The sequence below is a fragment of the Mastomys coucha genome, unplaced genomic scaffold, assembly GCF_008632895.1.
Source record: "Mastomys coucha isolate ucsf_1 unplaced genomic scaffold, UCSF_Mcou_1 pScaffold16, whole genome shotgun sequence".
In the NCBI taxonomy this organism is placed as follows: domain Eukaryota; kingdom Metazoa; phylum Chordata; class Mammalia; order Rodentia; family Muridae; genus Mastomys; species Mastomys coucha.
In genome coordinates this window covers 101128024-101147787 of record NW_022196898.1, presented here as the reverse complement: position 1 = coordinate 101147787, position 19764 = coordinate 101128024, and the positions used below count along the sequence as shown (strand labels likewise).

General features: G+C 47.8%; 1 protein-coding gene and 1 pseudogene across 11 annotated transcripts in view; one reads left to right on the top strand and one right to left on the bottom strand.

The window, feature by feature from the left end:
• St6galnac3 (ST6 N-acetylgalactosaminide alpha-2,6-sialyltransferase 3) overlaps positions 1-19764 on the top strand; it is a 594849-nt gene that overhangs the window by 70931 nt on the left and 504154 nt on the right. The gene's annotated exons all lie outside the window — the stretch shown is intronic.
• On the bottom strand, positions 1430-1553 carry LOC116094592 (annotated as a pseudogene).

The window sequence follows — 19764 nt, the reverse complement described above, 5'->3', positions numbered from 1 at the left end:
CCTCCTCCTCCTCCTCCTCCTCCTCTTCCTCCTCCTCCTCCTCTTCTTCTTCTTCTTCTTCTTCTTCTCCTACTTTTTTTCTTCTCCTTCTCCTTCTTTGCCTCCTCCTCTTCCTCCTCCCCTCCTCCTTGTCATCTTCTCCTTCCTCTCCTCATTCTCCTTCTTTTTAAAAAGAAAAGCCCTTTATTGGATCCCTATTGGATTCACATCATACGCTCCAATCCCACTCATCTCCTCTTCTCCTCATACATATCCTCCACCCTTGCAACCTCTCCTACTAACAAAGAAATAAAAATCTTGGGTAGAAGCTGTAGTGTGTCACAATGTGATCCACAGTATATCCTTAGATCCGTACTTTGCTTGTAAATGTTCATTGCAGTGACTTGTTAGTCTGGTATGAGAACCCTGGCCTCTACTATTCTTTTAATACTGGAACCTCACTGTGATTCTCCTCAGCTATCCTTTTGTTACCCTATGTCATGGAGACCCTGCTCTGTAAGACCAACCCCCCATGCACTCCAGCAGTTTATAGATGGGGCAGATGTTGGGGTGGACCAATTCAAAGCTCTGGGTCTGGGCCTGAGTGGTGTCTGAGCTGGTCAGCCAGCCAGTTCTCCTGCTCTCCTGCTCTCTTGTTCTTGGACCTGCTCACCAGCAATCCCTGCAACCAAGGCTTTACCTTGCTGCCCAGGTGAGGTGCCGGGCTCACTCTCCTGAGTGTTGCAATAGGTGAGGGACCGGGCCAGCTCTACTACTCTCATGACCCCAGAGCCAGCCCCCCGCCTGACGTTGCCCATAAGACAGGAGGCAGGACTACCTCTCCCACATTCACACCCTGGGTCAGGCACATCTCTCCCTTGACATGTTACCACATAGCACACAAGTTGTGGGGCCAGCTCTCCCATGCTCAGGCTCTCAGGGTTGGCTCACCCACCCCTGGGACCAGGGCCATCTCTATTGTGCTGCCTAGGTGAGATGCAGGGCCCAATTTCCCAAATGCTATAGCAAGTGAGGGGCAGGGCCAGCTCTCCTGCTATCATGACCCCTGGACCAGGTCTCTTTCCTGCCACAGATGATGAGAGACAGGGATGGGGGGGGGGAGGGAAGGGTATCTCTCCCTGTTCCACAGCATGGCAGAAGAGATGAGTGGGAGAGCCAGCTCAAGTCTCCAGTTCTGCCTGTCTTCACTGTGTCTACCTCCTTCTACTTCTTTCTCTTCCATTTCTCCATCACTCAGTTGCTCCTCTTTGTGGTGTCCAGGGTCACTCAGGGTCTGGGGCCATCTCAGGAATGCTATGCCCTGCTTGTGCATTATGGTGCAGGGCAGGAGTCATCTCAGGCATGGTCTCCTCCCTCGCCCTCCATTCCCCACCCTGCTCTGGCGCCAGACTGTTAGACCATTGTTTGTCTCAGGCTCACTTTTTCCAGGAGAGCTAGGCTTCTAGCTGTCCACAGGTCAGAACACTGAGCATAGACGTAGCCTCTCTCCTCTCTGCCACCTACTGACATCCATGTGACACAGCAGCCAAGCCTGCAACACTTCCAGGGGCAGGTGTAGCTTGATTTTTAACTTCAGATAAGCTGGTTTTACATCCCTGAAAGATTTAAAAGATGTTCCCAGTCAGATCACACTTCTGAAGACTCAGGTCAAGCTGTACCTGCTGTACTTAATTTCCTTGGGAAGATGGTGTCTGAGCTCGAGCCTGGTCATTCTGATTGGGTGAGGTGTCAGCGTGGGGTTTCCCTGTTATCCCCTGGGAGTGCCACAGAACAGCTAGAGAGACACTTCTGGATTGGGTCTCTGTTAAAACCCCGTGGTGGCTTTCCATTCCACTCTGCGCTTAATCAGCATTCCTCCCCTGCATTGCGTAGGGTTCGTGAACTCATCCCTTACTCCTGGATTACACAGGTTCATGACTCTTTCCTTACTGTGTAGACTGCCCCCTGCCCGGCTCCTTGCCTGTCAGTTCCTTGCTCTGTAAAGTCTCCCTCAGACGCTGTTCCTGTCTGTCCTATCTTGCTCCAGGTTCTTCTAAAAGTTCTTTCTCTTCATCTTTTAAGACCAGCATGGAGACTTCATTTCCTGATCATGCTGATCTTCCAGACACTCCCTGCCACACCTGCCCGTCTAGGAATGCCCTCAACATTTCCTTAACTTATGGACCCACGCATAGTTATTTCTGTACTTACTAGCCTAAAGGTAAAACGGTCAGAATTCGTAGTGGCTTAGTTCACCATTGCATCTAGCACCTGGAGAAATGAGCCTGCGGACACAAGAATGATGGAAAGGATGAAATTCAGGCAGGGAGAGCAGTGTGCATGAAGATAAGGTAGGTTGAAGGAACAGGTCATTTTGGGGGACATGGTGAATGTGGTTGTCTGGCACTGAGCTGGTTTGGAGAGCTGGACAAGATGAAATACTTAGTGCCAAATCCCATTCACGTGTTCTACAGACTGCAGACTTTCCCTCCATCCACGGGGAGCCACTAATGTTGAGACAGATTATTAAATCGAGGCAGTGTTGAACCCGAGAGAAGCCTCTGTCACCTCCTTGTCTCCTCTAGCACTCCGGCTGTGGGATGAGCTGGGGTCTTCACATTTGGGAGTGACTCTCACCACAGCAGAGACACAAGCAGGTCTCAAAGAGTACCACTGAAATTAAATTTCTCAACAACAAAATTAACCTGTGTCAGAGGCAGAAGTGTGCTTGTGTGTTCCAGCCAATGGTCTGAGCCTGAGGGTATGGACAAGCATGGTCCTACCTCTGCCTCCCACGGAGGAGCTCCCATTCACTGCAGGGAAAGGCTCTTAACATTCACCTGATCCCAAGTCAGTTGGACCAGCCTCTGGGCACTTGAGACTCAGCCACTTGCTTGCTCTAACTCTCCTGTTGACAGTGCTACTTCGAAGGAGGATACTGGGTAACTGTCTTTGAGCCCTGCCTGGAAGAACAACATTATTGCCCTTGAAGTAGCTAGTATTTATTATTCTCCATCTGGCAGGTGTATTAGGGTTCTCTAGAGAAGCAAAATCAATAGATGCAGACTGTATCTATATTGCAAAGGGGGTTGTTTTTAGGTCGACTCACATGACATTGGCCAGGGCTGTGAGACTGCGCTTCAGCTCTTCAGCCCACCAGGCCAGAGGCCACCACGATGCTGAAGCCCAGGAGGATTCCTGGAAAGCCTCTGGTCTTCTGTCAACATTGCATGGCTGAAGAAACAGGGATTCTGATGTCAGGGAGAGGTGGTAGCAACAAGACAGACACACTAACAAGAAGCCAGGCAGGTGGCAGGCAGGCAGATAGGCACATGGGCAAGCAGCATGGCTCTGTTTTTCCTTGGGACCTGCTAACATCAGGGCTGGTTCAGGAAGGTGCTGATCACTCTGCGGAGGGTTTTCTTCCTTTCGCTAATCCTTTTGGGAAATAACCTCACACCAGCCCAGAGGTGTGTCTCTTAATTGCAGGAGGTGAGCTAAAATGGAGGTGAGATATCAGAGCCTCTCTTCGAGGAAAACACATTTCCATTCTACAGTCAGCAGCCAGTGCCCAGGAAGCTCAGTCAGTCTCTCTAGTGAGGAGAGAGACAGAATCAGCCTTGGTCTCTCTGACCCAAAAGGACTTGCTTTAACCATTTGCATTTCATGTTACTGTGAGGTACCCACCAGAGGAGATGACTTGGACACACACTCAAGCCAGTAGAATGTCTTTATTAGCTAGCTGGTGGCTACACTGGGTGTTCAGCGGTTGCAAGCCTTTCTCAGGGCGAGCTTCTAAGCACAAAGGACACATCTTGGGTTGGCACACTTCAGTCAGCAAGAAGAGTTAGCCAGAAGTGGAATAACAGAAGCCCAAAAGAACATTTAGGGATTTCCCGGAACTATAGACTTTGATAGATTGTATCATTTTGGCAGATGTTGCTGCCCTCACGCTGCGTTGCGGGCCTGAATGGTCCTTCTATCATGACGTCAGTTGTGCTGAAGTCTGGAGGCCTGTTACAGCATCTGTAGAGAGGAGAATGATATGGGGCGATTGAGATGAACTAAATGTACATAGACACCGAAGAAAGCTGAGATAATTTGGGTTGGAGTTAAGCTGAATGTTAAAAAGATGGTGGAGTGGTTTGCGCTCTGGTTTGATGTGAAGGCTTCCCATGCATGCTCCTTAGAAAGGTAGTTTGTTTAGTTTATAGTCCTCGGCTGAGCTTGGCCAATGGGACGGCTCAGCACTGAGGACAGGCATGCGTGTTCACAGGTAGAGTGGTTGGGATGGCTGGGTTTGCAGTGTGTTCTCACCACCGCCCCGTGTCACTGCTCAGCACAGGGCCAGAAGAAACTTTAAAGATGGAGATAAAAGTCTCTAATTCCCACTCCTGACTGCTCTCTCCCTTGGGGCGAACTGCAGGTTTTTTTTTTTATCATAACTTGACTGCCCTGTACAACCCCTGTCCTTCTTTCCACACACACACACACACACACACACACACACACACACACACACCCTTCAGTAAAAGTTATGAGAAGAACTCTGTGGATCTGTTTCTAATGCCACATCCCCATGACTTTGGATTTATAATGAGGAAAATGACAACTTAGAGAGGGTAACTTTTGGAAGTCAAAGGCTTGAGGCATCTCTATCCAGAGAGCCACTTGATTCTGACTGCAAAGCTGCGGCTGGGCACCCACCCACTCCCATGCTCCTGGCCTAAGGCTGAGAACTCTCCCATAGCCAGCTACAGTGGCTGGTGTGTATGTGTATATTTGTGTGGGTGAGTGTGTGGGTGGGTGAGAGAGACAGAGACAGACAGAAAGAGACCGAGACAGAGAGACAGAGACAGAAAGCCTTTCTTTACAGACCTTAATTAAAACTGTTTCAGACCATTTGTTTGATGTTTGAAGTCAATCTCTCTCTCTCTCTCTCTCTCTCTCTCTCTCTCTCTTTCTCTCTCTTCCCCCCTCTCTCTCCATCATCGTCATCTATCATCTCCTCCTTCCTTCCTTCCTTCCTTCCTTCCTTCCAAGATACACAAATCTGTTTTACCCTATAAATTCACTTTAGTGGAAAGCCGAGCAGTGCTGGTCTTTTATAAACTCACTCAGAATTAAGAGAATTTGTTACCTAGAAAATTGTGTAGTTGATCCCTTGGCAAAGTGAAGAATGGTTTTGTAATTGTATATTAATGTTGAGTTATTCAGTTTCATGTCTTGACTTAAAAAAAAAAAGAATGGCCAAAGCTCGTATATTTTTGCTGTACTGGATGCTTGATTGTGTTTCCATCCTGGTGTTGGGTCTCAAACCTAGGGCAGCGTGCATGCTGGGATGTTGTGCATGCTGAGGCTAAGTGTCATGCATGCTGGGACGTTGTGCATGCTGAGGCTAAGTGTCACGCATGCTGGGGCATCGTGCATTCCAGGCAAGGACTGTACCCCAGCCTCCAGGTGCTCGCATAAGCAGCTTACTTGTCCCTAAGCCAATTTCTTATCCTCATAGAAACCCTGCCTGTAATTTCTTAATAATTTTGAGCAAGATGACTTGAATTTTCCCTTCCCACAAATGATACCGATCATGTTGTTGGTCTTGCCTCTGTGAGCATCCCTGGTCACTCAGCTTGGAGACCTACTTTGAGGGTTCCACATCCCCACTCTCTGTCCCAGTGTCTTTTCCTTGGGGTTTGTTAAGTTCTTAGAATGAAAAGTTCTGGAAAAATCCAGAGCCTTTCACTGACCACCTGGAAGGCAGATTAACTTATCAGAATGTTCATCACTGTGGTGAAGTTGGCATTTACCTGGGGCTGCTGTGAGCCCTCGTGTGTGAGGAGGAGGATATGAGCTAACACCCTGTGTTCATTAGGTCAGTCTCCTGGAACGAGCAGGCACCTAGTTCCCACTAACCAGAAAGGCTGTCATCCATCAGCCGACCACTGATCACCTGCTGTTCTTTCAGCCTGTCCAGCAAACCAAAAAGGCTCTGATTTGTGGCTTTCTTTGTTCTGTCACTATAAAAACGTCATTAAACTGTCACCATGTTAGAAAACACAAGTTGGGACAAGTCTGTGTTCCCAGGCCGCAGCCACTCTGATTTGACTCTAGAATAAACTCTGTCCTGTCCCCTCGGAGGAGAGAGCAGTGCTTTTTTTTTGTACTGTATGGACAAGTGCTTAGACTGAGCTTCCTTGAGCCAACACACCTGTGTCTCAATCACCTCTGTAAGATCGCAAAAGCGAAGAGCTGAGGATTGGAGACAGGGGCTGTGGTCCATGACAGCAGCCTGGCAATAGATGGGGATAAAGTGGAAGCGTTGTAGGGGGTTTGTTTTGTACTTTAGTGGCAGAAAGTAGGGAGAAAATGAACCCCAAAAGCTCTAAAGAAAAGTGAGTCCCTGCTGAGCTCTGTGTGTGCGGGGACTGTGATGCTTAATTACCACACACAGCTTTCTGGGCACTTTTATGAGGAACTTCTCTTTGGCTTCTCATGGAGTACAGAGAGACAGAGGGGGTTTCAGCAAGAGGGCTTAAGCACGTTGGTAAGAGCTGTTCTTCCATGGCCTGTTCTGAGTGCCTGTGCTGCCCAGGGCTCAGCATTGACTAAAAACAAAACTCTTGTCCTCCCTCCCTCCCTCCCTCCCTCCCTCCTTCTCTCCTTCCCCTGTATCCCCTCCCTTCTTTTCTCTCTCTCTCCCTTCCTTCCCCTACCTCCCTTTATTCCTTTTATTGAGGTGGGGGCAAGGTCTCATTTATCTGTATCCCAAGTGAGCCTTGAATTTTCCTTATAGCCTAGGATAACCTTGAACTTCTGATTATTCTGCCTTCTCCTCCAGTGAGCGAGGGCATCAGCATCAGCCACTGAATTTGGTGCATGTGGTGCTGGGGCTTGAATCCAAGGCTTTGTGTGTGCTAGGCAAGCACCCTGCCAATAGAGGTACATCCTTAACCCAGTTTCCTGAGAATACTCCGTGAAGAGGCAAGAGCCAGCAAGTCCAGAGAACTCACAAGGTATAAGATGGACGATGGAAACCAGCATGATTGTGAGGGAAACCCTGTCCATCACTCCAAGACATATTTGTTTGTCATAAGCATCACCTTTGAGCTGGAGATGGATAGGAAGCAGCAGATGCAGGAGTTGTCCGGGTCCCACTGCTTTCGGCCTGAAGTCAGCTTCCAACTCCTCGCCTATGGGACAATTCTACAAACGTTTCTCAGTCCAGCGACCCTAGTGACAGCCGGAGGAACGTGCAAACATCACATTCTGTTGGTTTCCTTCACAGATTTATCTTCCAAGTTCTGCCTTTTGGAGCCCAAAACTGGAGTCTGTTGTCATGACTATTTCTAGTGAGCTGATTGTTCCTCATTGGTGATGCCATGGAAGCTGGATATAAGCTGTTGCTTCCAGTTGTGTCCCTTTGAGGCTCCTCCTCGGCATGGACTTGGCACATTATACATTTGTGTGTCTGAGATCCATTGCTATAAAGAATTTATAGGAGTTGAGGGACAAAATTGTTTTTCTTTGTGGCCTATCTTCCTAGGGCCACAGGAATTCTGATGAAAGCAGGGCTGGTCATAGGACATCAGGAAAACAGCTCATAAAAGGGATCTAGGAAGTGCCTTGGAATTCCAAAGCAGAGATGGAAAAGCATGCTCTAGGGGGAGGGGCCAACAGTAGGAACAAAAGCCTGGAGAGCCTGGAGGTGAGAGGTCACAGGCAGGGTGAATGATCTGCAAGTATTCCATCTTGGGTCAAGTGTTGGGCATGGTGGTCCAGAGAAAGTGGGAACCAAATTCTGTGTGCTAAGTTACAGACTCTGAATTAAATCTCAAGGTATTAGAGGCTGTGCAAACTTGGGAGGTAACTGTAGTAAAGTCTTCCCAGGTTCCAGGCACTGTAGAGCCTGGTAGTATATTTATTTTCCAGTCACCCTCTAGAGTTGGTTACTATATCCATTAGTAAAGAGTATAATTAAGATGGAGACATTCTGGAGTTGCCCAAGGTCAGATGAGTGGTGTGTTTCAGAGCCAGGACTGGGAACCTGGGAAGTCTGGATCTAAAGTATTTCATCTGGCCGTATTATAGTTGTTCCTTGGACCAAAGTATTTTGAACGAGGAAACAGTGTCTGTTCATCTTTGCTTCCTTCTGTATCTTTTGAAGATCATAAGGCTGTCCAAATCTTGATGTAGCCAAAGATGACCTTGAACTTCTGCCTCCTGCTTCCACCTTCCAAGAGCTAGGATTACCAGAATGGAGTACCACAGGGTTTATGAAGCGCTGTGGATTGAACCCAGTTTCTCAGAGATGCTAGATAAGGCTTCCACCAATAAGCTGCAACCTCGGAACCCATATTTTATATTTGTAAAGATTGCTCATGTAGAAGGGGACCCAGCTGGATTTGCCGCCTCCTAAGGCCTCCACAGTGGCATCTCTCCTCTACTTTTTTAGGTGCTTGCCTCTGGGCAGACTCTTAGTCTTCCCTTTCCTCATCTTCCAGAACCCACTACCTACCTATCATGGGTGTCACTCCCCAAGCCAGCCTCCTTTGAGCCCAGTCCCTACATGGTAAGGGCCTATGTGGTTCCTGGTCATCCAATTATCCACCTATGAGTGTCATTATGAATAGATGTGACAATGAGACAAAGAGGGACTGCAGTCAGGCTGTGAGATGGAGTCCTGGATGTTTAGAGTGGACACCCCATCTGGCCCACTGGCAGACGGACGGCAGGATGCAGTAAGATGATAGTATGTGTCTTTGGCACCTTGGTGAAACCTTCCTTCCTGAAAAGAACCTGATTTCCTACAAGTGCTTACTTTGCTGCTTCTGGCTCCTGCAGCTTGCCATATTGTATCATTTCATGGCTGGGGAAGTCTAAGAAGCCAGTGGCTAATTAGGTATTTCATGGAAATTGCCAACTTGTTGCAAAGGTCGACATAGTGTGGGTGGGAGAAAAAAATGGGTTTGTTTATGGAAGCCCTACTAAGATTGCTGAGCTTGGCGCTCTCACATATTCCACCAACCATTTACCTCTCGTCCTTCTCTTCCCTCCCGCTCTCCCTCTTTCTCTTCCTCTCTCCCTCTCCCCCTCCTTCTTCCTTCTGTTCCTCCCTCCCTCCCTCCCTCCATGCCTCCCTCCTTTCCTGTTTTTCCTTCTGACTCTTTAAGACAGTCTTACTCCACAGTAACCCAAGTGGCCCTGGCGCTCACTAGGTAGCCCCAGCTGGCCTCAGACTCTGCAATCCTTTTGCCCTGGCTTCTCAAGTGTTGGCCCCAGAGATGTGAGCCAACACTCGTGACTCACTTAACATTCCTCAACCTCAGTTTCCTCTTGGGAAATGAAGACAGCTGTCTCCTTGCAAGGGCCGTTGTGCTGAGGACTGACAGGCTCTAGAGCACCTGCCCTGTGGCTGAAGCTGACTGGCTGCGTCCCTCTTGTTCCAGATGGGAAGGCCGTGGTGGTCCTCCAGGGTTGAGTGGTAGAGGAGCAGGCTGAACACATTTGGTCTCCCTGCTCAGTTTTCTCCTCTCTACCCTACCCCCACTTCCGATCTTTCATTCTCCTCCAGGCTGAATAAAAAACAATTGAGTGTATTGTAAATGTGTTAGCCTTTGCCACAGTGCCCTGAGATTTGCCCAGGTGACACTCTGACACAATCAAACAGTGAATGGCCTTGGTTGAATTGTCTGACTTTTCACCTGCTCTCATGCAGTAGTGACGCCCAGCAATCTATAGAGTCAGAGGGCCAGGTGGGAGTTGCTGCTGCTGCTGCTGCTGCTGGAGGGCTTGTTTCTCTAGGTAACCGTCACCTGGGCTGGTGACAGTAGGGTGTCCCCTCTCCTGATTCATGCCAACTTGCAGAGACAATGGAAGGCAACCATGTTCTCTGGAAGGAAGCAGCTAGAGTTGCTAATGTCTGTAGAGAGCAACTTATTTTCTGTTTTCTGGGAGGGAGGTAGAGCTGAACCAAGATCTTCCTTCTGAAAATAGTTTTTATGAATCTGGCAAACCTCATAGGGAAAAGAAACGCCCTGGCTTCAGGTTGTCGCCCTGGCTTCAGGTTGTCGCCCTGGCTTCAGGTTGTCGCCCTGGCTTCAGGTTGTCGGGCTTCCCATCTTCCCCAACGCTTGCTGCCTTGGTCTTGCTGCTTTGGGGATTGGGAATTAGTTCCTGAAGGCTGTTCTGATGACTTGGAATATTGATATGGAAGCACTGTGTACACTTAAGTTCAGTCTCTGATTGGCCACCGGGCCCTTTGCTCCCTGCAGCTCTTTACTTACTTTATATGTATTTAAAGAGAAGGGCATGGACATTGAAATACCCCGGTGACCTAGCCCAAGTAACCCCATCTGTGACCAGCTGCCATCTATCCAGCTGGGGGGTGGGACATTACTGATGACCCAGAGAGTACCTGTTCTTCTCCAAGTCTCCACCTTTCTTGCACATGAAGGAGACCACTGTCATATACACTCTGACTGGAGACAAGCAAAACCTCTGGTTACCAACCAGAGGTTTAGTCCTTACTAGAATGGTGGGTCTGTGACACTTGATGGCACCAAATTAACACATCACCCCCCCCCCCCAGCTCCACCTTTGCCTCTTGCTGCTGCACATTCCATAGAATCCCAGTGATGGCTTCCCAGAGTGCAGTGTCCCAGCCCCAGCCTGTCTGGACAGTATCCCTTCACCTCCTCTTCTCGTAATCCCTTGACAGGCCACACGCCAGTGTCCTCTTTCTCTCTCTCCTTTTGGGTTGAGATTCTGTTGCTGCGAGGGGTGTTCTTCAGTCCTTCACTCTTCAGAAGCTCAGGTTTGCTTTCCTTGTTATTATTTTGGTGCTTATAGAAGAAAGAGGTGATGGTGTGTATTTTGACCTAGGTCTTGGAACATGATAGCATTTTTCTCCCATGGTTCACGGGTCATTTATCTGCTTGCCTTCGAATGCTTTCCAGATGCTGCAGGCCTCTCAAGCGGAATGCATTGTAATTTATTCTTATGTGCAGCCTTTCCTTTGTAGTTGATCTATCTGGCGGGACTTTCTTTTCTGCCTACAGAAAACTCCTTGGCCTCACTCCTGTTGGAGGTCTGCTGGCTGTGTGTCCTTTTGCTTCTTGTTTGTCTGAGATGCTTATGTCGCCGTCATCCCTACATCTTCTCTGGACATGGAGTTTGAGGTTATTAAGTTCTTTCAGCACTTTCAGTGTTCTGTACTTTCTTCTGGCTTTTCTGATTTCTGTTGGTAAGTCAGCTAAAATATATTTTTTGTTTCCTTGGGCTGCTTTCTGGAGTTTCTCTTTGTTGGTTTAGCAGTTTTATTATAATGTGCTATATGAACTTGTCATTTTTTTATAGATTCTGCTTGGGGATCTGGGCTCCGTGTCTCAATGCCTTGATCTGAGGCTCGTGGCTTTCTTTGACTTTGGAAAGTCTTGAGCCATTATCTTGTCAAATGCCGCTTTGCCTGTTCATACTCCTGCTCTCCTTGGGCTATAATTACATGTGTGTCAAGCCTTCTCACAGCGTCTTACCTAGTCTAGTCTCCCACTCTTTTGTCTCCTTGTGTTTTCTTTATTTTCTCCTGGTTTCCCATTCCTGCTTCTACTATGTCTGTTCTGTGACTGTTAAAGCCATTTACCAAGTTGCTTGTTTTAGTTAGCAGGGTTTAGGTCTGAAACTGGCATTTAGCTATGTATGAGTTCCTCATTTATATTTCATAGGGATGATGTCACCAAATGACAGAGTCTGGATGGCTTCAACAGGAGAAATGTGCCTTCTCATGATTGTAGAGGACACTCGGTAGAGTGTTAGCCTCCACACTCCTTCTGGAGGCTTCAAGGGAAGACCCCATTCTCTCCTGTCCAGCTTTTGGTGGTTGCATGGCCCAAATTATGGCATAATATGGATTAAGGCCCAGCAAGGCAAGGTATCCTATCTCCTCACTGCCTTTTCTTCCATGTGTCTGCCTCAAGACATCGCTCTTGCCTCTCTTACTGTTTATTTTGCTTTCACTTATGTGTGCCTGTGTCCTTATAGGCTTGTGTTTGCAGGTGAATCTGGCATTGTGTCCCCTGGAGCTGGAGTTTCAGATGGTTGTGAGCCAGCCAGTATGGATACCGGGAGCCAAGCTTGGGTTCTCTGTAAGAGTCGGAAGCATTCTTAAGCACTAAGCCATATCTCTAGCACTGGTCTCTTACAAGGATCCGTGTGACTGTATTCAGGATTGCCTTGATAACGCAAGATAAGCTCCTCCCCTTAGGGTGCTGTGCTCTCTCTCTCTGTCTGTGTCTCCCTCACTCTCTCTCTCTCTCTCTCTCACACACACACACACACACACAAGAACTGTATGTTATACATTGCGTGTTCTTTTGCCACATTGATCATAAATCTATGACATCCTAGGCCATGGATTCCAAACACAAGGCTATGAACAGATTTTTACTTTTCACCATGAGTCCTCCTGCGAAATCATCCTGAGTTGGCAGTGTAAGCCTGTCATTTTATCTTCCCATAGATAGAAGACTCTGAACAAAGTGCCCATGTCTGATGTCCCCATGTCTGATGCCCCGTGTCTGATGCCCCATGTCTGATGCCCCATGTCTGATGCCCCATGTCTGATGTCCCATGTCTGATGCCCCATGTCTGATGCCCCATGTCTGATGCCCCATGTCTGATGCCCCCGTGTCTGATGCCCCCGTGTCTGATGTCCCCATGTCTGATGCCCCCATGTCTGATGTCCCCATGTCTGATGCCCCATGTCTGATGTCCCCATGTCTGATGCCCCATGTCTGATGCCCCGTGTCTGATGTCCCCATGTCTGATGTTCCATGTTTGATGTCTCCATGTCTGATGTCCCCATGTCTGATGTCCCCGTGTCTGATGCCCCGTGTCTGATGTCCCCGTGTCTGATGTCCCCGTGTCTGATGTCCCCATGTCTGATGTCCCCATGTCTGATGCCCCGTGTCTGATGTCCCCATGTCTGATGTCCCCATGTCTGATGTCCCCATGTCTGATGCCCCGTGTCTGATGTCCCCATGTCTGATATCCCCATGTCTGATGTCCCCATGTCTGATGTCCCCGTGTCTGATGTCCCCATGTCTGATGTCCCCATGTCTGATGCCCCATGTCTGATGTCCCCATGTCTGATGTCCCCATGTCTGATGTCCCTATGTCTGATATCTCTATGTCTGATGTCCCCATGTCTGATGTCCCATGTCTGATGTCCCCATGTCTGATGCCCCTTGTCCGATGTCCCCATGTCTGATGCCCCATGTCTGATGTCCCCATGTCTGATGCCCCCATGTCTGATGTCCCCATGTTTGATGTCCCCATGTTTGATGTCCCATGTCTGATGTTCCCTATGTCTGAGCCCTGTGGGCTTGTTCCCACCTGTTCTCTCTGGCGTTTGCTTACGTCTTCTCATCTCTTCATGTGCGTGCTGATGCTCTAGCCCAGCCTTTCCTTTGATACACTGTAACCCTTTAATACAGTTCCTCTTGTTGTAATGACCCCTAACCATAAAATTATTTTCATTGACTTCATACTATCATGAGTCACAGTGTACATATCTGTGATTTTTTTTTTAAGATGGTCCTAGGTGACCCCTGTGAAAAAGTCATTCAGCATTCCAAGGGGTCCTGACCCACAGGTTGAGAACAGCTGTATACCTACGCACCATTGTCCAAATATAATCTGAGGTAGAGTTGAAGTTCTTCAGGGTCAGAGCTCTGCACTGTCTTCAAGGGCTTCATTTGTTACAGAGTAGGACTGTGTCTCCGCTCCCTGACTCTGTTCCTTTCAGGATGACATGTGGCTGCTGCTTCTGTATCAAGGTTTCCTTGCCACTGGGCTTGTGTTCCTTGAGAATGTGAATTTTCAGAAATAGTTCAGTCCCTCAGAGCTTGGAAGAAGTCTCATCAAAATGCATCCCAGTGCAGGAAGGTGGATTGCACTGCTGTCTAGCAGGCCTAGGCTGAGTCCCAGCTCATGACTATCCATACCCTTCAGCCTTCTTCCTCCTTAGCTGACCTGCTTACCCACTGTTTCCATGTCTGCTTTGATAACACTCATTCCATTACCAGAGCTCTGATATAATATGGCATTAAGACATGACGAGGCAAGCTTTATTGGCCATTAGTACTTGCCCGGAGTGAGTTGCACAGCCTTTGACCACTCCAGGCATGTATTAATGGTCCATAAAGGACATGCTGGATTGTTGGTGCCATTATCATCTGCTATTACTTTCCTAAAATTATTGTACAAATACTACCTCAAATTATTTTCCTTTTTTTTTCCTCAAAAGATTAGCTCTCTTTGATGGGAGGCAGTTCTTCACATGACTTAGAAAATTCAGTCCTTATAAGGGCTAGGGAACTTGGAAGGAGAATGCCTTGGAGTCAGAGCCCTCCTGTATGACAAGTCTGCTCTGTGGCTGACTGGTCCTACATGTGGTACCAGGCAGGTTTCTAAACCGTCAGACCCAGCAGAGGTGCGTCCACACGTACGGGGCTGGAGAGATGCTTCAGCAGTGACAGCAGAGGTGCGTCCACACGTACGGGGCTGGAGAGATGCTTCAGCAGTGTCAGGCACATACCGCTTTTGTGAGGAACTGGGTCTGGTCCCCTGCACCACACAGGATTGTCCAAATGCCTGCACGTGCAGTTCCAGAAGATCCAGCACCCTCTTCTAGACTCCTTGGGCACCGCTCCCACATGTTATTTGTGCACACATCCCCACACATAGACACATGATTAAAAATGAAAATACATCTTTAAGAATTAATATATACAAAACACCTAGATCTGAACATACCAGGCTGTCAGTAAAATCATGCATACTTGTTATTATAGTGAAGATGATAATGAAGCCAATAGGAATATTTTTTAACTAACCCATTGATGTGTAGATGAGAAAAATTGTTGTTGTTGCTATTAGCAAATCATTCTTTGTGGATTTAGTTGGTGTCAGAGGGACCAACAGGAACACCCTCAAAAGTCTGTGACATGATTTGGAGATCTTTGCTACGTCCCTTCCCAGTGTGGACTTCTAGGCTTTTGCTTTGAGTTTAGAGCCTCAAGCCCATGTAGCTCGGTTGGTGACTCCCATGACCTAGTGAAGTCAACTTCTATAAGAGCCAAAGTGGCCATGTCAGTTGGTGGGGTTAGGAGGGGGAAACAGCCATAAAATATATTATTTTATTCTCTAGTTAAGCATATGGAAGAACCCATAATTCAAGTGGGAGGAATGTCAAGTTTTGCAGAGCAAGCAGATTTATTGCAGCACAAAGCTGGGGACTGGGTCAGTGCTGCCCATGAGCCTGCTGATGTGGACAAACAGGACAGTGGCGCTTCCTAAGTGTCTGTGTTCCTGGGCTCACTGCTGTTGGTGTGGGAAATGTGTGTGGGAGAATTCACCCTCAAATGCAAGTGGACATGACCTTCCCTCTCTCCAAGATGTGTACACCCCAGAACCTCAAGGATTTCCTGCTGTTCTCCTTCATGTGACAAACTGTCATACACTGGCCAGTTGTTAGTTTTTGGAAAACAACAGCAGCAGCAGCAGCAGCAACAACAACAACACCACGCGCACACACGCGCGTGTGTGCGCGCGCGCGCGCACACACACACACACACACACACACACACACACACACACACACACACACACACAGGCTCCCTGCAGGTTCTTCCTGAACTGGGATGGCTTCAAGGGTCAGGAAGGGAATTGTCTTGATGGTCTGCAGCAGGAGCAAACATGTCTAAAGCCAGAATGAATGCAGTCAGTTTCCTGTTTAACTTCTTTCCTGTCTAACCACCAGGAATAATGGGGCTGCTGCTGATTAAGAGCTCAGAGGCACACTGTGGTCAGACCCAGAGCTGCTTCTGCCACAGCAGTCAGACACCAGTTAGTAGGTCTCTCCCCAGGCTCATGTTTATCCTCACCTTGTTGAGGCGTGGGATGTCTCTGAAGCATAAGAAACTTGCTCCATTCATAAGGTTAGCAGGCTTAGTGTGGGCTGGACTGATCCCCAGACCTGACTGCCTGCAGAGCCCTGTCCAGCCTTCCCAACCAATCAATGTTCGCTCTCTCTTAAGCCCTGTCTAATGTTAACCACTGTCCACTCTCTGGAGTGCCCTGTCCAGTGCTAACCACCACGTGCTCTCTGGAGAGCCCTGTCCAGTGTTCCCAACCACTGTCTGCTATCTGGAGAGCTGTGGCTCATGTCTGCTGTCTAGATACATATGGTTGCTTTTTTTTTTCTTGGAAAATTCTTGGTTTTGTTTATCTTTGTTATTCTTTAATTAAAAATCTAATTAGTTTAGTGTGAAGGCATTTGTGTGCTTCTTGGGATCAGAGGACAACGTGTAGGAGTCAGCTCTTTCCTGCTACCATGCCAGTCTCAGGGATCAAACTCAGGTCATCAGGCTTGGTGGCAAGTGTCTCTACCCCTTAAGTCACCTCACTAGCTTTTTCTTGTCACTTTTCATATATGTATGGTACTTGAAGGGATTCCCAGGCCCTTTGAAGCCCCACTGAGGCCAACCAGGTGGGATCCTAGTTCTGGGATGTAACCCCTTTCTGGGTTAATCACATCCTGATTGTACATCAAGGATATACATTATAATTGTTTTCCCATTATAACTGGAGGTAGAAGCTTAACTTGTGCTCTGATAGCTGAGCTCAGCTGGGGCTGGCCTGCTGATGGCTGATGCCTTCTAAGACAGATAACAGAGAAGCAAATGGCTCTGAGAGGTTGCTCAAGATAAAAGGCACTGCTTTGTGCTGCTCGTTTCCTGATGCCTGGTGGGGAGGGGAAGGAGAGGGTCTAACATGCTCTATGACGGGTTTAAATCCCTCGATTGGAACAAATTAGAATGAAGGGAAAGGATCCCTCAGTGATGAATAAGCTCAGTCCATTAGATACCTGCATGAGTCCCTGCCATCTTGGAAATGGCAATACAAGCATAGTGAGCTGTGTGTGTGCACATACATGTATGAATATATAGGTGTATAGTGTGTATGTTTGAGTATATATATGTGTGTGGTATGTATGTTTGAGTATATACGTGTGTGTATACAGGTATATGTGTATAGTATATATGTGTATATATGTATATGTGTATATATATGGTATGTATATGTATGTACATATGTGTGTATACATGTGGGGATGGTGTGTGCATGTTTTTGTGCTGTATGAATGTGTATATGTTCATGAGTATATATATGTATATATGTATCTGTGTATATAGATGCATACTATATGCATGTATTGTGTATAAGTGTATTTATGCATATATGCGTATATAGATGGTGCATGTATGTGTGTGTGTCTGGATGTGTGTTTGTCTGAAGTCAGTGGAAATCTTGCATCTGAAATCCAAGAGCATTCCCTCTGGAGCACCTTGCTTGAAGCAGCATGACAGCTAATCAGAAAGCTCCCAGGCTAGGCCTCTCTCTGCTTTCATATTGTTTAATTAGATGAATTATAGTTTCTCTGCCAGACCCGGTGGAACCTTTGTGTTCCTGGGAGGAGCGGTGTGTATCTTGTAGTCCCAGAGAACAGTGCACCCTGGCCTCACTTGCAGCTTCGCAGCTCTGGCTTCCATCAACATAAATAGGAGCTGCTTATTGGAAAATAGTAGGTCCTTGGTGTATGCTGACTTCCCTTCCAGTCGCCGTGAGGAGGAGGGGCCCCCTGCTCCCTCCCTGTGCTCAGGAGTAACTGGAGACTTCTTCAAGTAGAAAGGCATTGTGTTTCCTTGAAGAAAAGCAAAGCCTGCAGTAAACTGAGCTGAGAAGGGCTAGGACCTCACTGCTGGTTATAAAGAGCTACGACAGGAGCCGCTGAACGGATTCACCGTTTCCAGAGCTACTGTACACTACTCTAGAATGTGTGGAGTATTGAACACATATAGAACTTATAGAGCATTTCTGAATCTAGAGAAATAGCCATGTTCTGTCTTCCCATGTCTCTGGTCCACTTGGCTGTGTGTCCTTATCCAGTCTGTCTTATTGTGAGGTAGTTTGTGGGAGAGTCAGCTTCCTCTCATCTGGCGGGTCAGTCCTCAGGACAGTCGGGGAGAGACCGAGGCCAGTCTGACCTTGCTTGCTCCCAGCATCCTCTGCCTGCTAAGGTACTGTGCAGAGCCTGCGCTTTCAGGCATACTTCAAGAGGGGCCGTCATCTCTCCTGAATCATGTAGGAGCTGGTGCAAATTTGAAGCTGCAGCTACTGTGTGAGTTGGGTTCCGGAGCCAGAATGGGGAGGGGAAGGATGGGGAGTTGATCTTTCCAGTGTAGGTTTAGGAAGGGATCATGTTGATTGCACTTCTACTGTTTCCCCTGCTAACAAATTATTAAGGTAAATTTCCACTGGGGGAATGGACAGTAACTGAGCATGTCCCACATTGCACGTTCTTTTTGAATGTTCTGAGGAAGTCCAGGCATTGAGCCAAGAACGTTCACGCACGTTTTATTTATTTCCCCCATCGGTTGGATGTCTGGACGGAACCTCGCTGGGCTGACCACTCTTAGTTCTCTGTTTCATTTCTACCTTCCAGGAGCTCTGTCTAATTCTTTTTCTTTTTCTCCATTTCTCTTTCATATGCTTCGTGTCCCTCTGCTCCCTGGAGTGCTGCTCTCAGATAAGAGAGAGATTATTCATTCTGTCTTGTGCACCTTAGTATGAAGGACACAGTGACACTTAGCTATTGATACTCGCTGGGGTGTTTTTTCACTGTCTGTGAAAGAGAAGACCTGGCCTTCTTTGCATGGATGCAGAAACCAGTACTCACATGAACTTCAGCGTGCAGCCCTCTGGGCTACTCGTTTTTCTGTCACTGTGAGTCTGAGCACAGTACAGGGGGTGTAGAAGGCATCATGAACACTGCTACCCTGGGAGAGATGGGGGTCCTACGGGATTCGGCTGGCCACATACTCATGCTCGTTCACTGGGCTTTTTAAAATGAGAAGGCTGAGTTAGATGGTCTTTAGTTGCTGTGTACGATTGAGAGTCCAAGGGTCAAGTTGAGCTCTCTGGGAACAGGCTGTGTAGACAAAAGACAGATACCTACCAGTGGGTGGCCTTAGAGTACCAAGGCTGCCTCAGGAAGGTCTTTAAAAGCCTAGCATACAAAGAATTAAAAATTAAAGGTTGTATTCATTTAGAATGGATGCTAGACTTTTTCCACTGGAGAGAATATTCCTTGTCTGGGGCTATACCATGATGAGAAATGTTAGGCCCAAAGTTTGTGTGGGTGGACCCAAGCCAAAGAAGCAGGTGGATGGTCTTCTAATCCATGAGGATTAAAGATGCCTTGTTCAACTCTAGGCAGGTGTGGAAGAGAGATGCCAGTGTTCTTAGGCCTGGCCAGCCCATTCTCAGACCAACAGAGGGGATCAGCCACTGAGGGACACTGACAGAGTGTAGGGAAGTGGTGAGACACTGCCCAGGGTTCTGAGGAGCCAGGGAGGCAACCCTAGACCCGTGGTTCTCAAGCTTTGGGTCACGACCCTTTGGTGGTGGTAAGACCGTCTGTATATCAGATATTTACATTATGGTTCATAACAGCAGCAAAATTACAGCTATAAAGTAGCAACAGAAATAATTTTATGGTTGGGGTCCAGCACAACACTGGGAACTAACTGTAATAAAGGATTGCAGCACTGTCCTGTCCTGGGCTGCACTGTCCTGGGCTGCACTGTGCAGGCTGCACTGTCCTGGGCTGCACTGTCCTGGGCTGCACTGTCCTGGGCTGCACCATCCTGGGGGCTGCACTGTCCT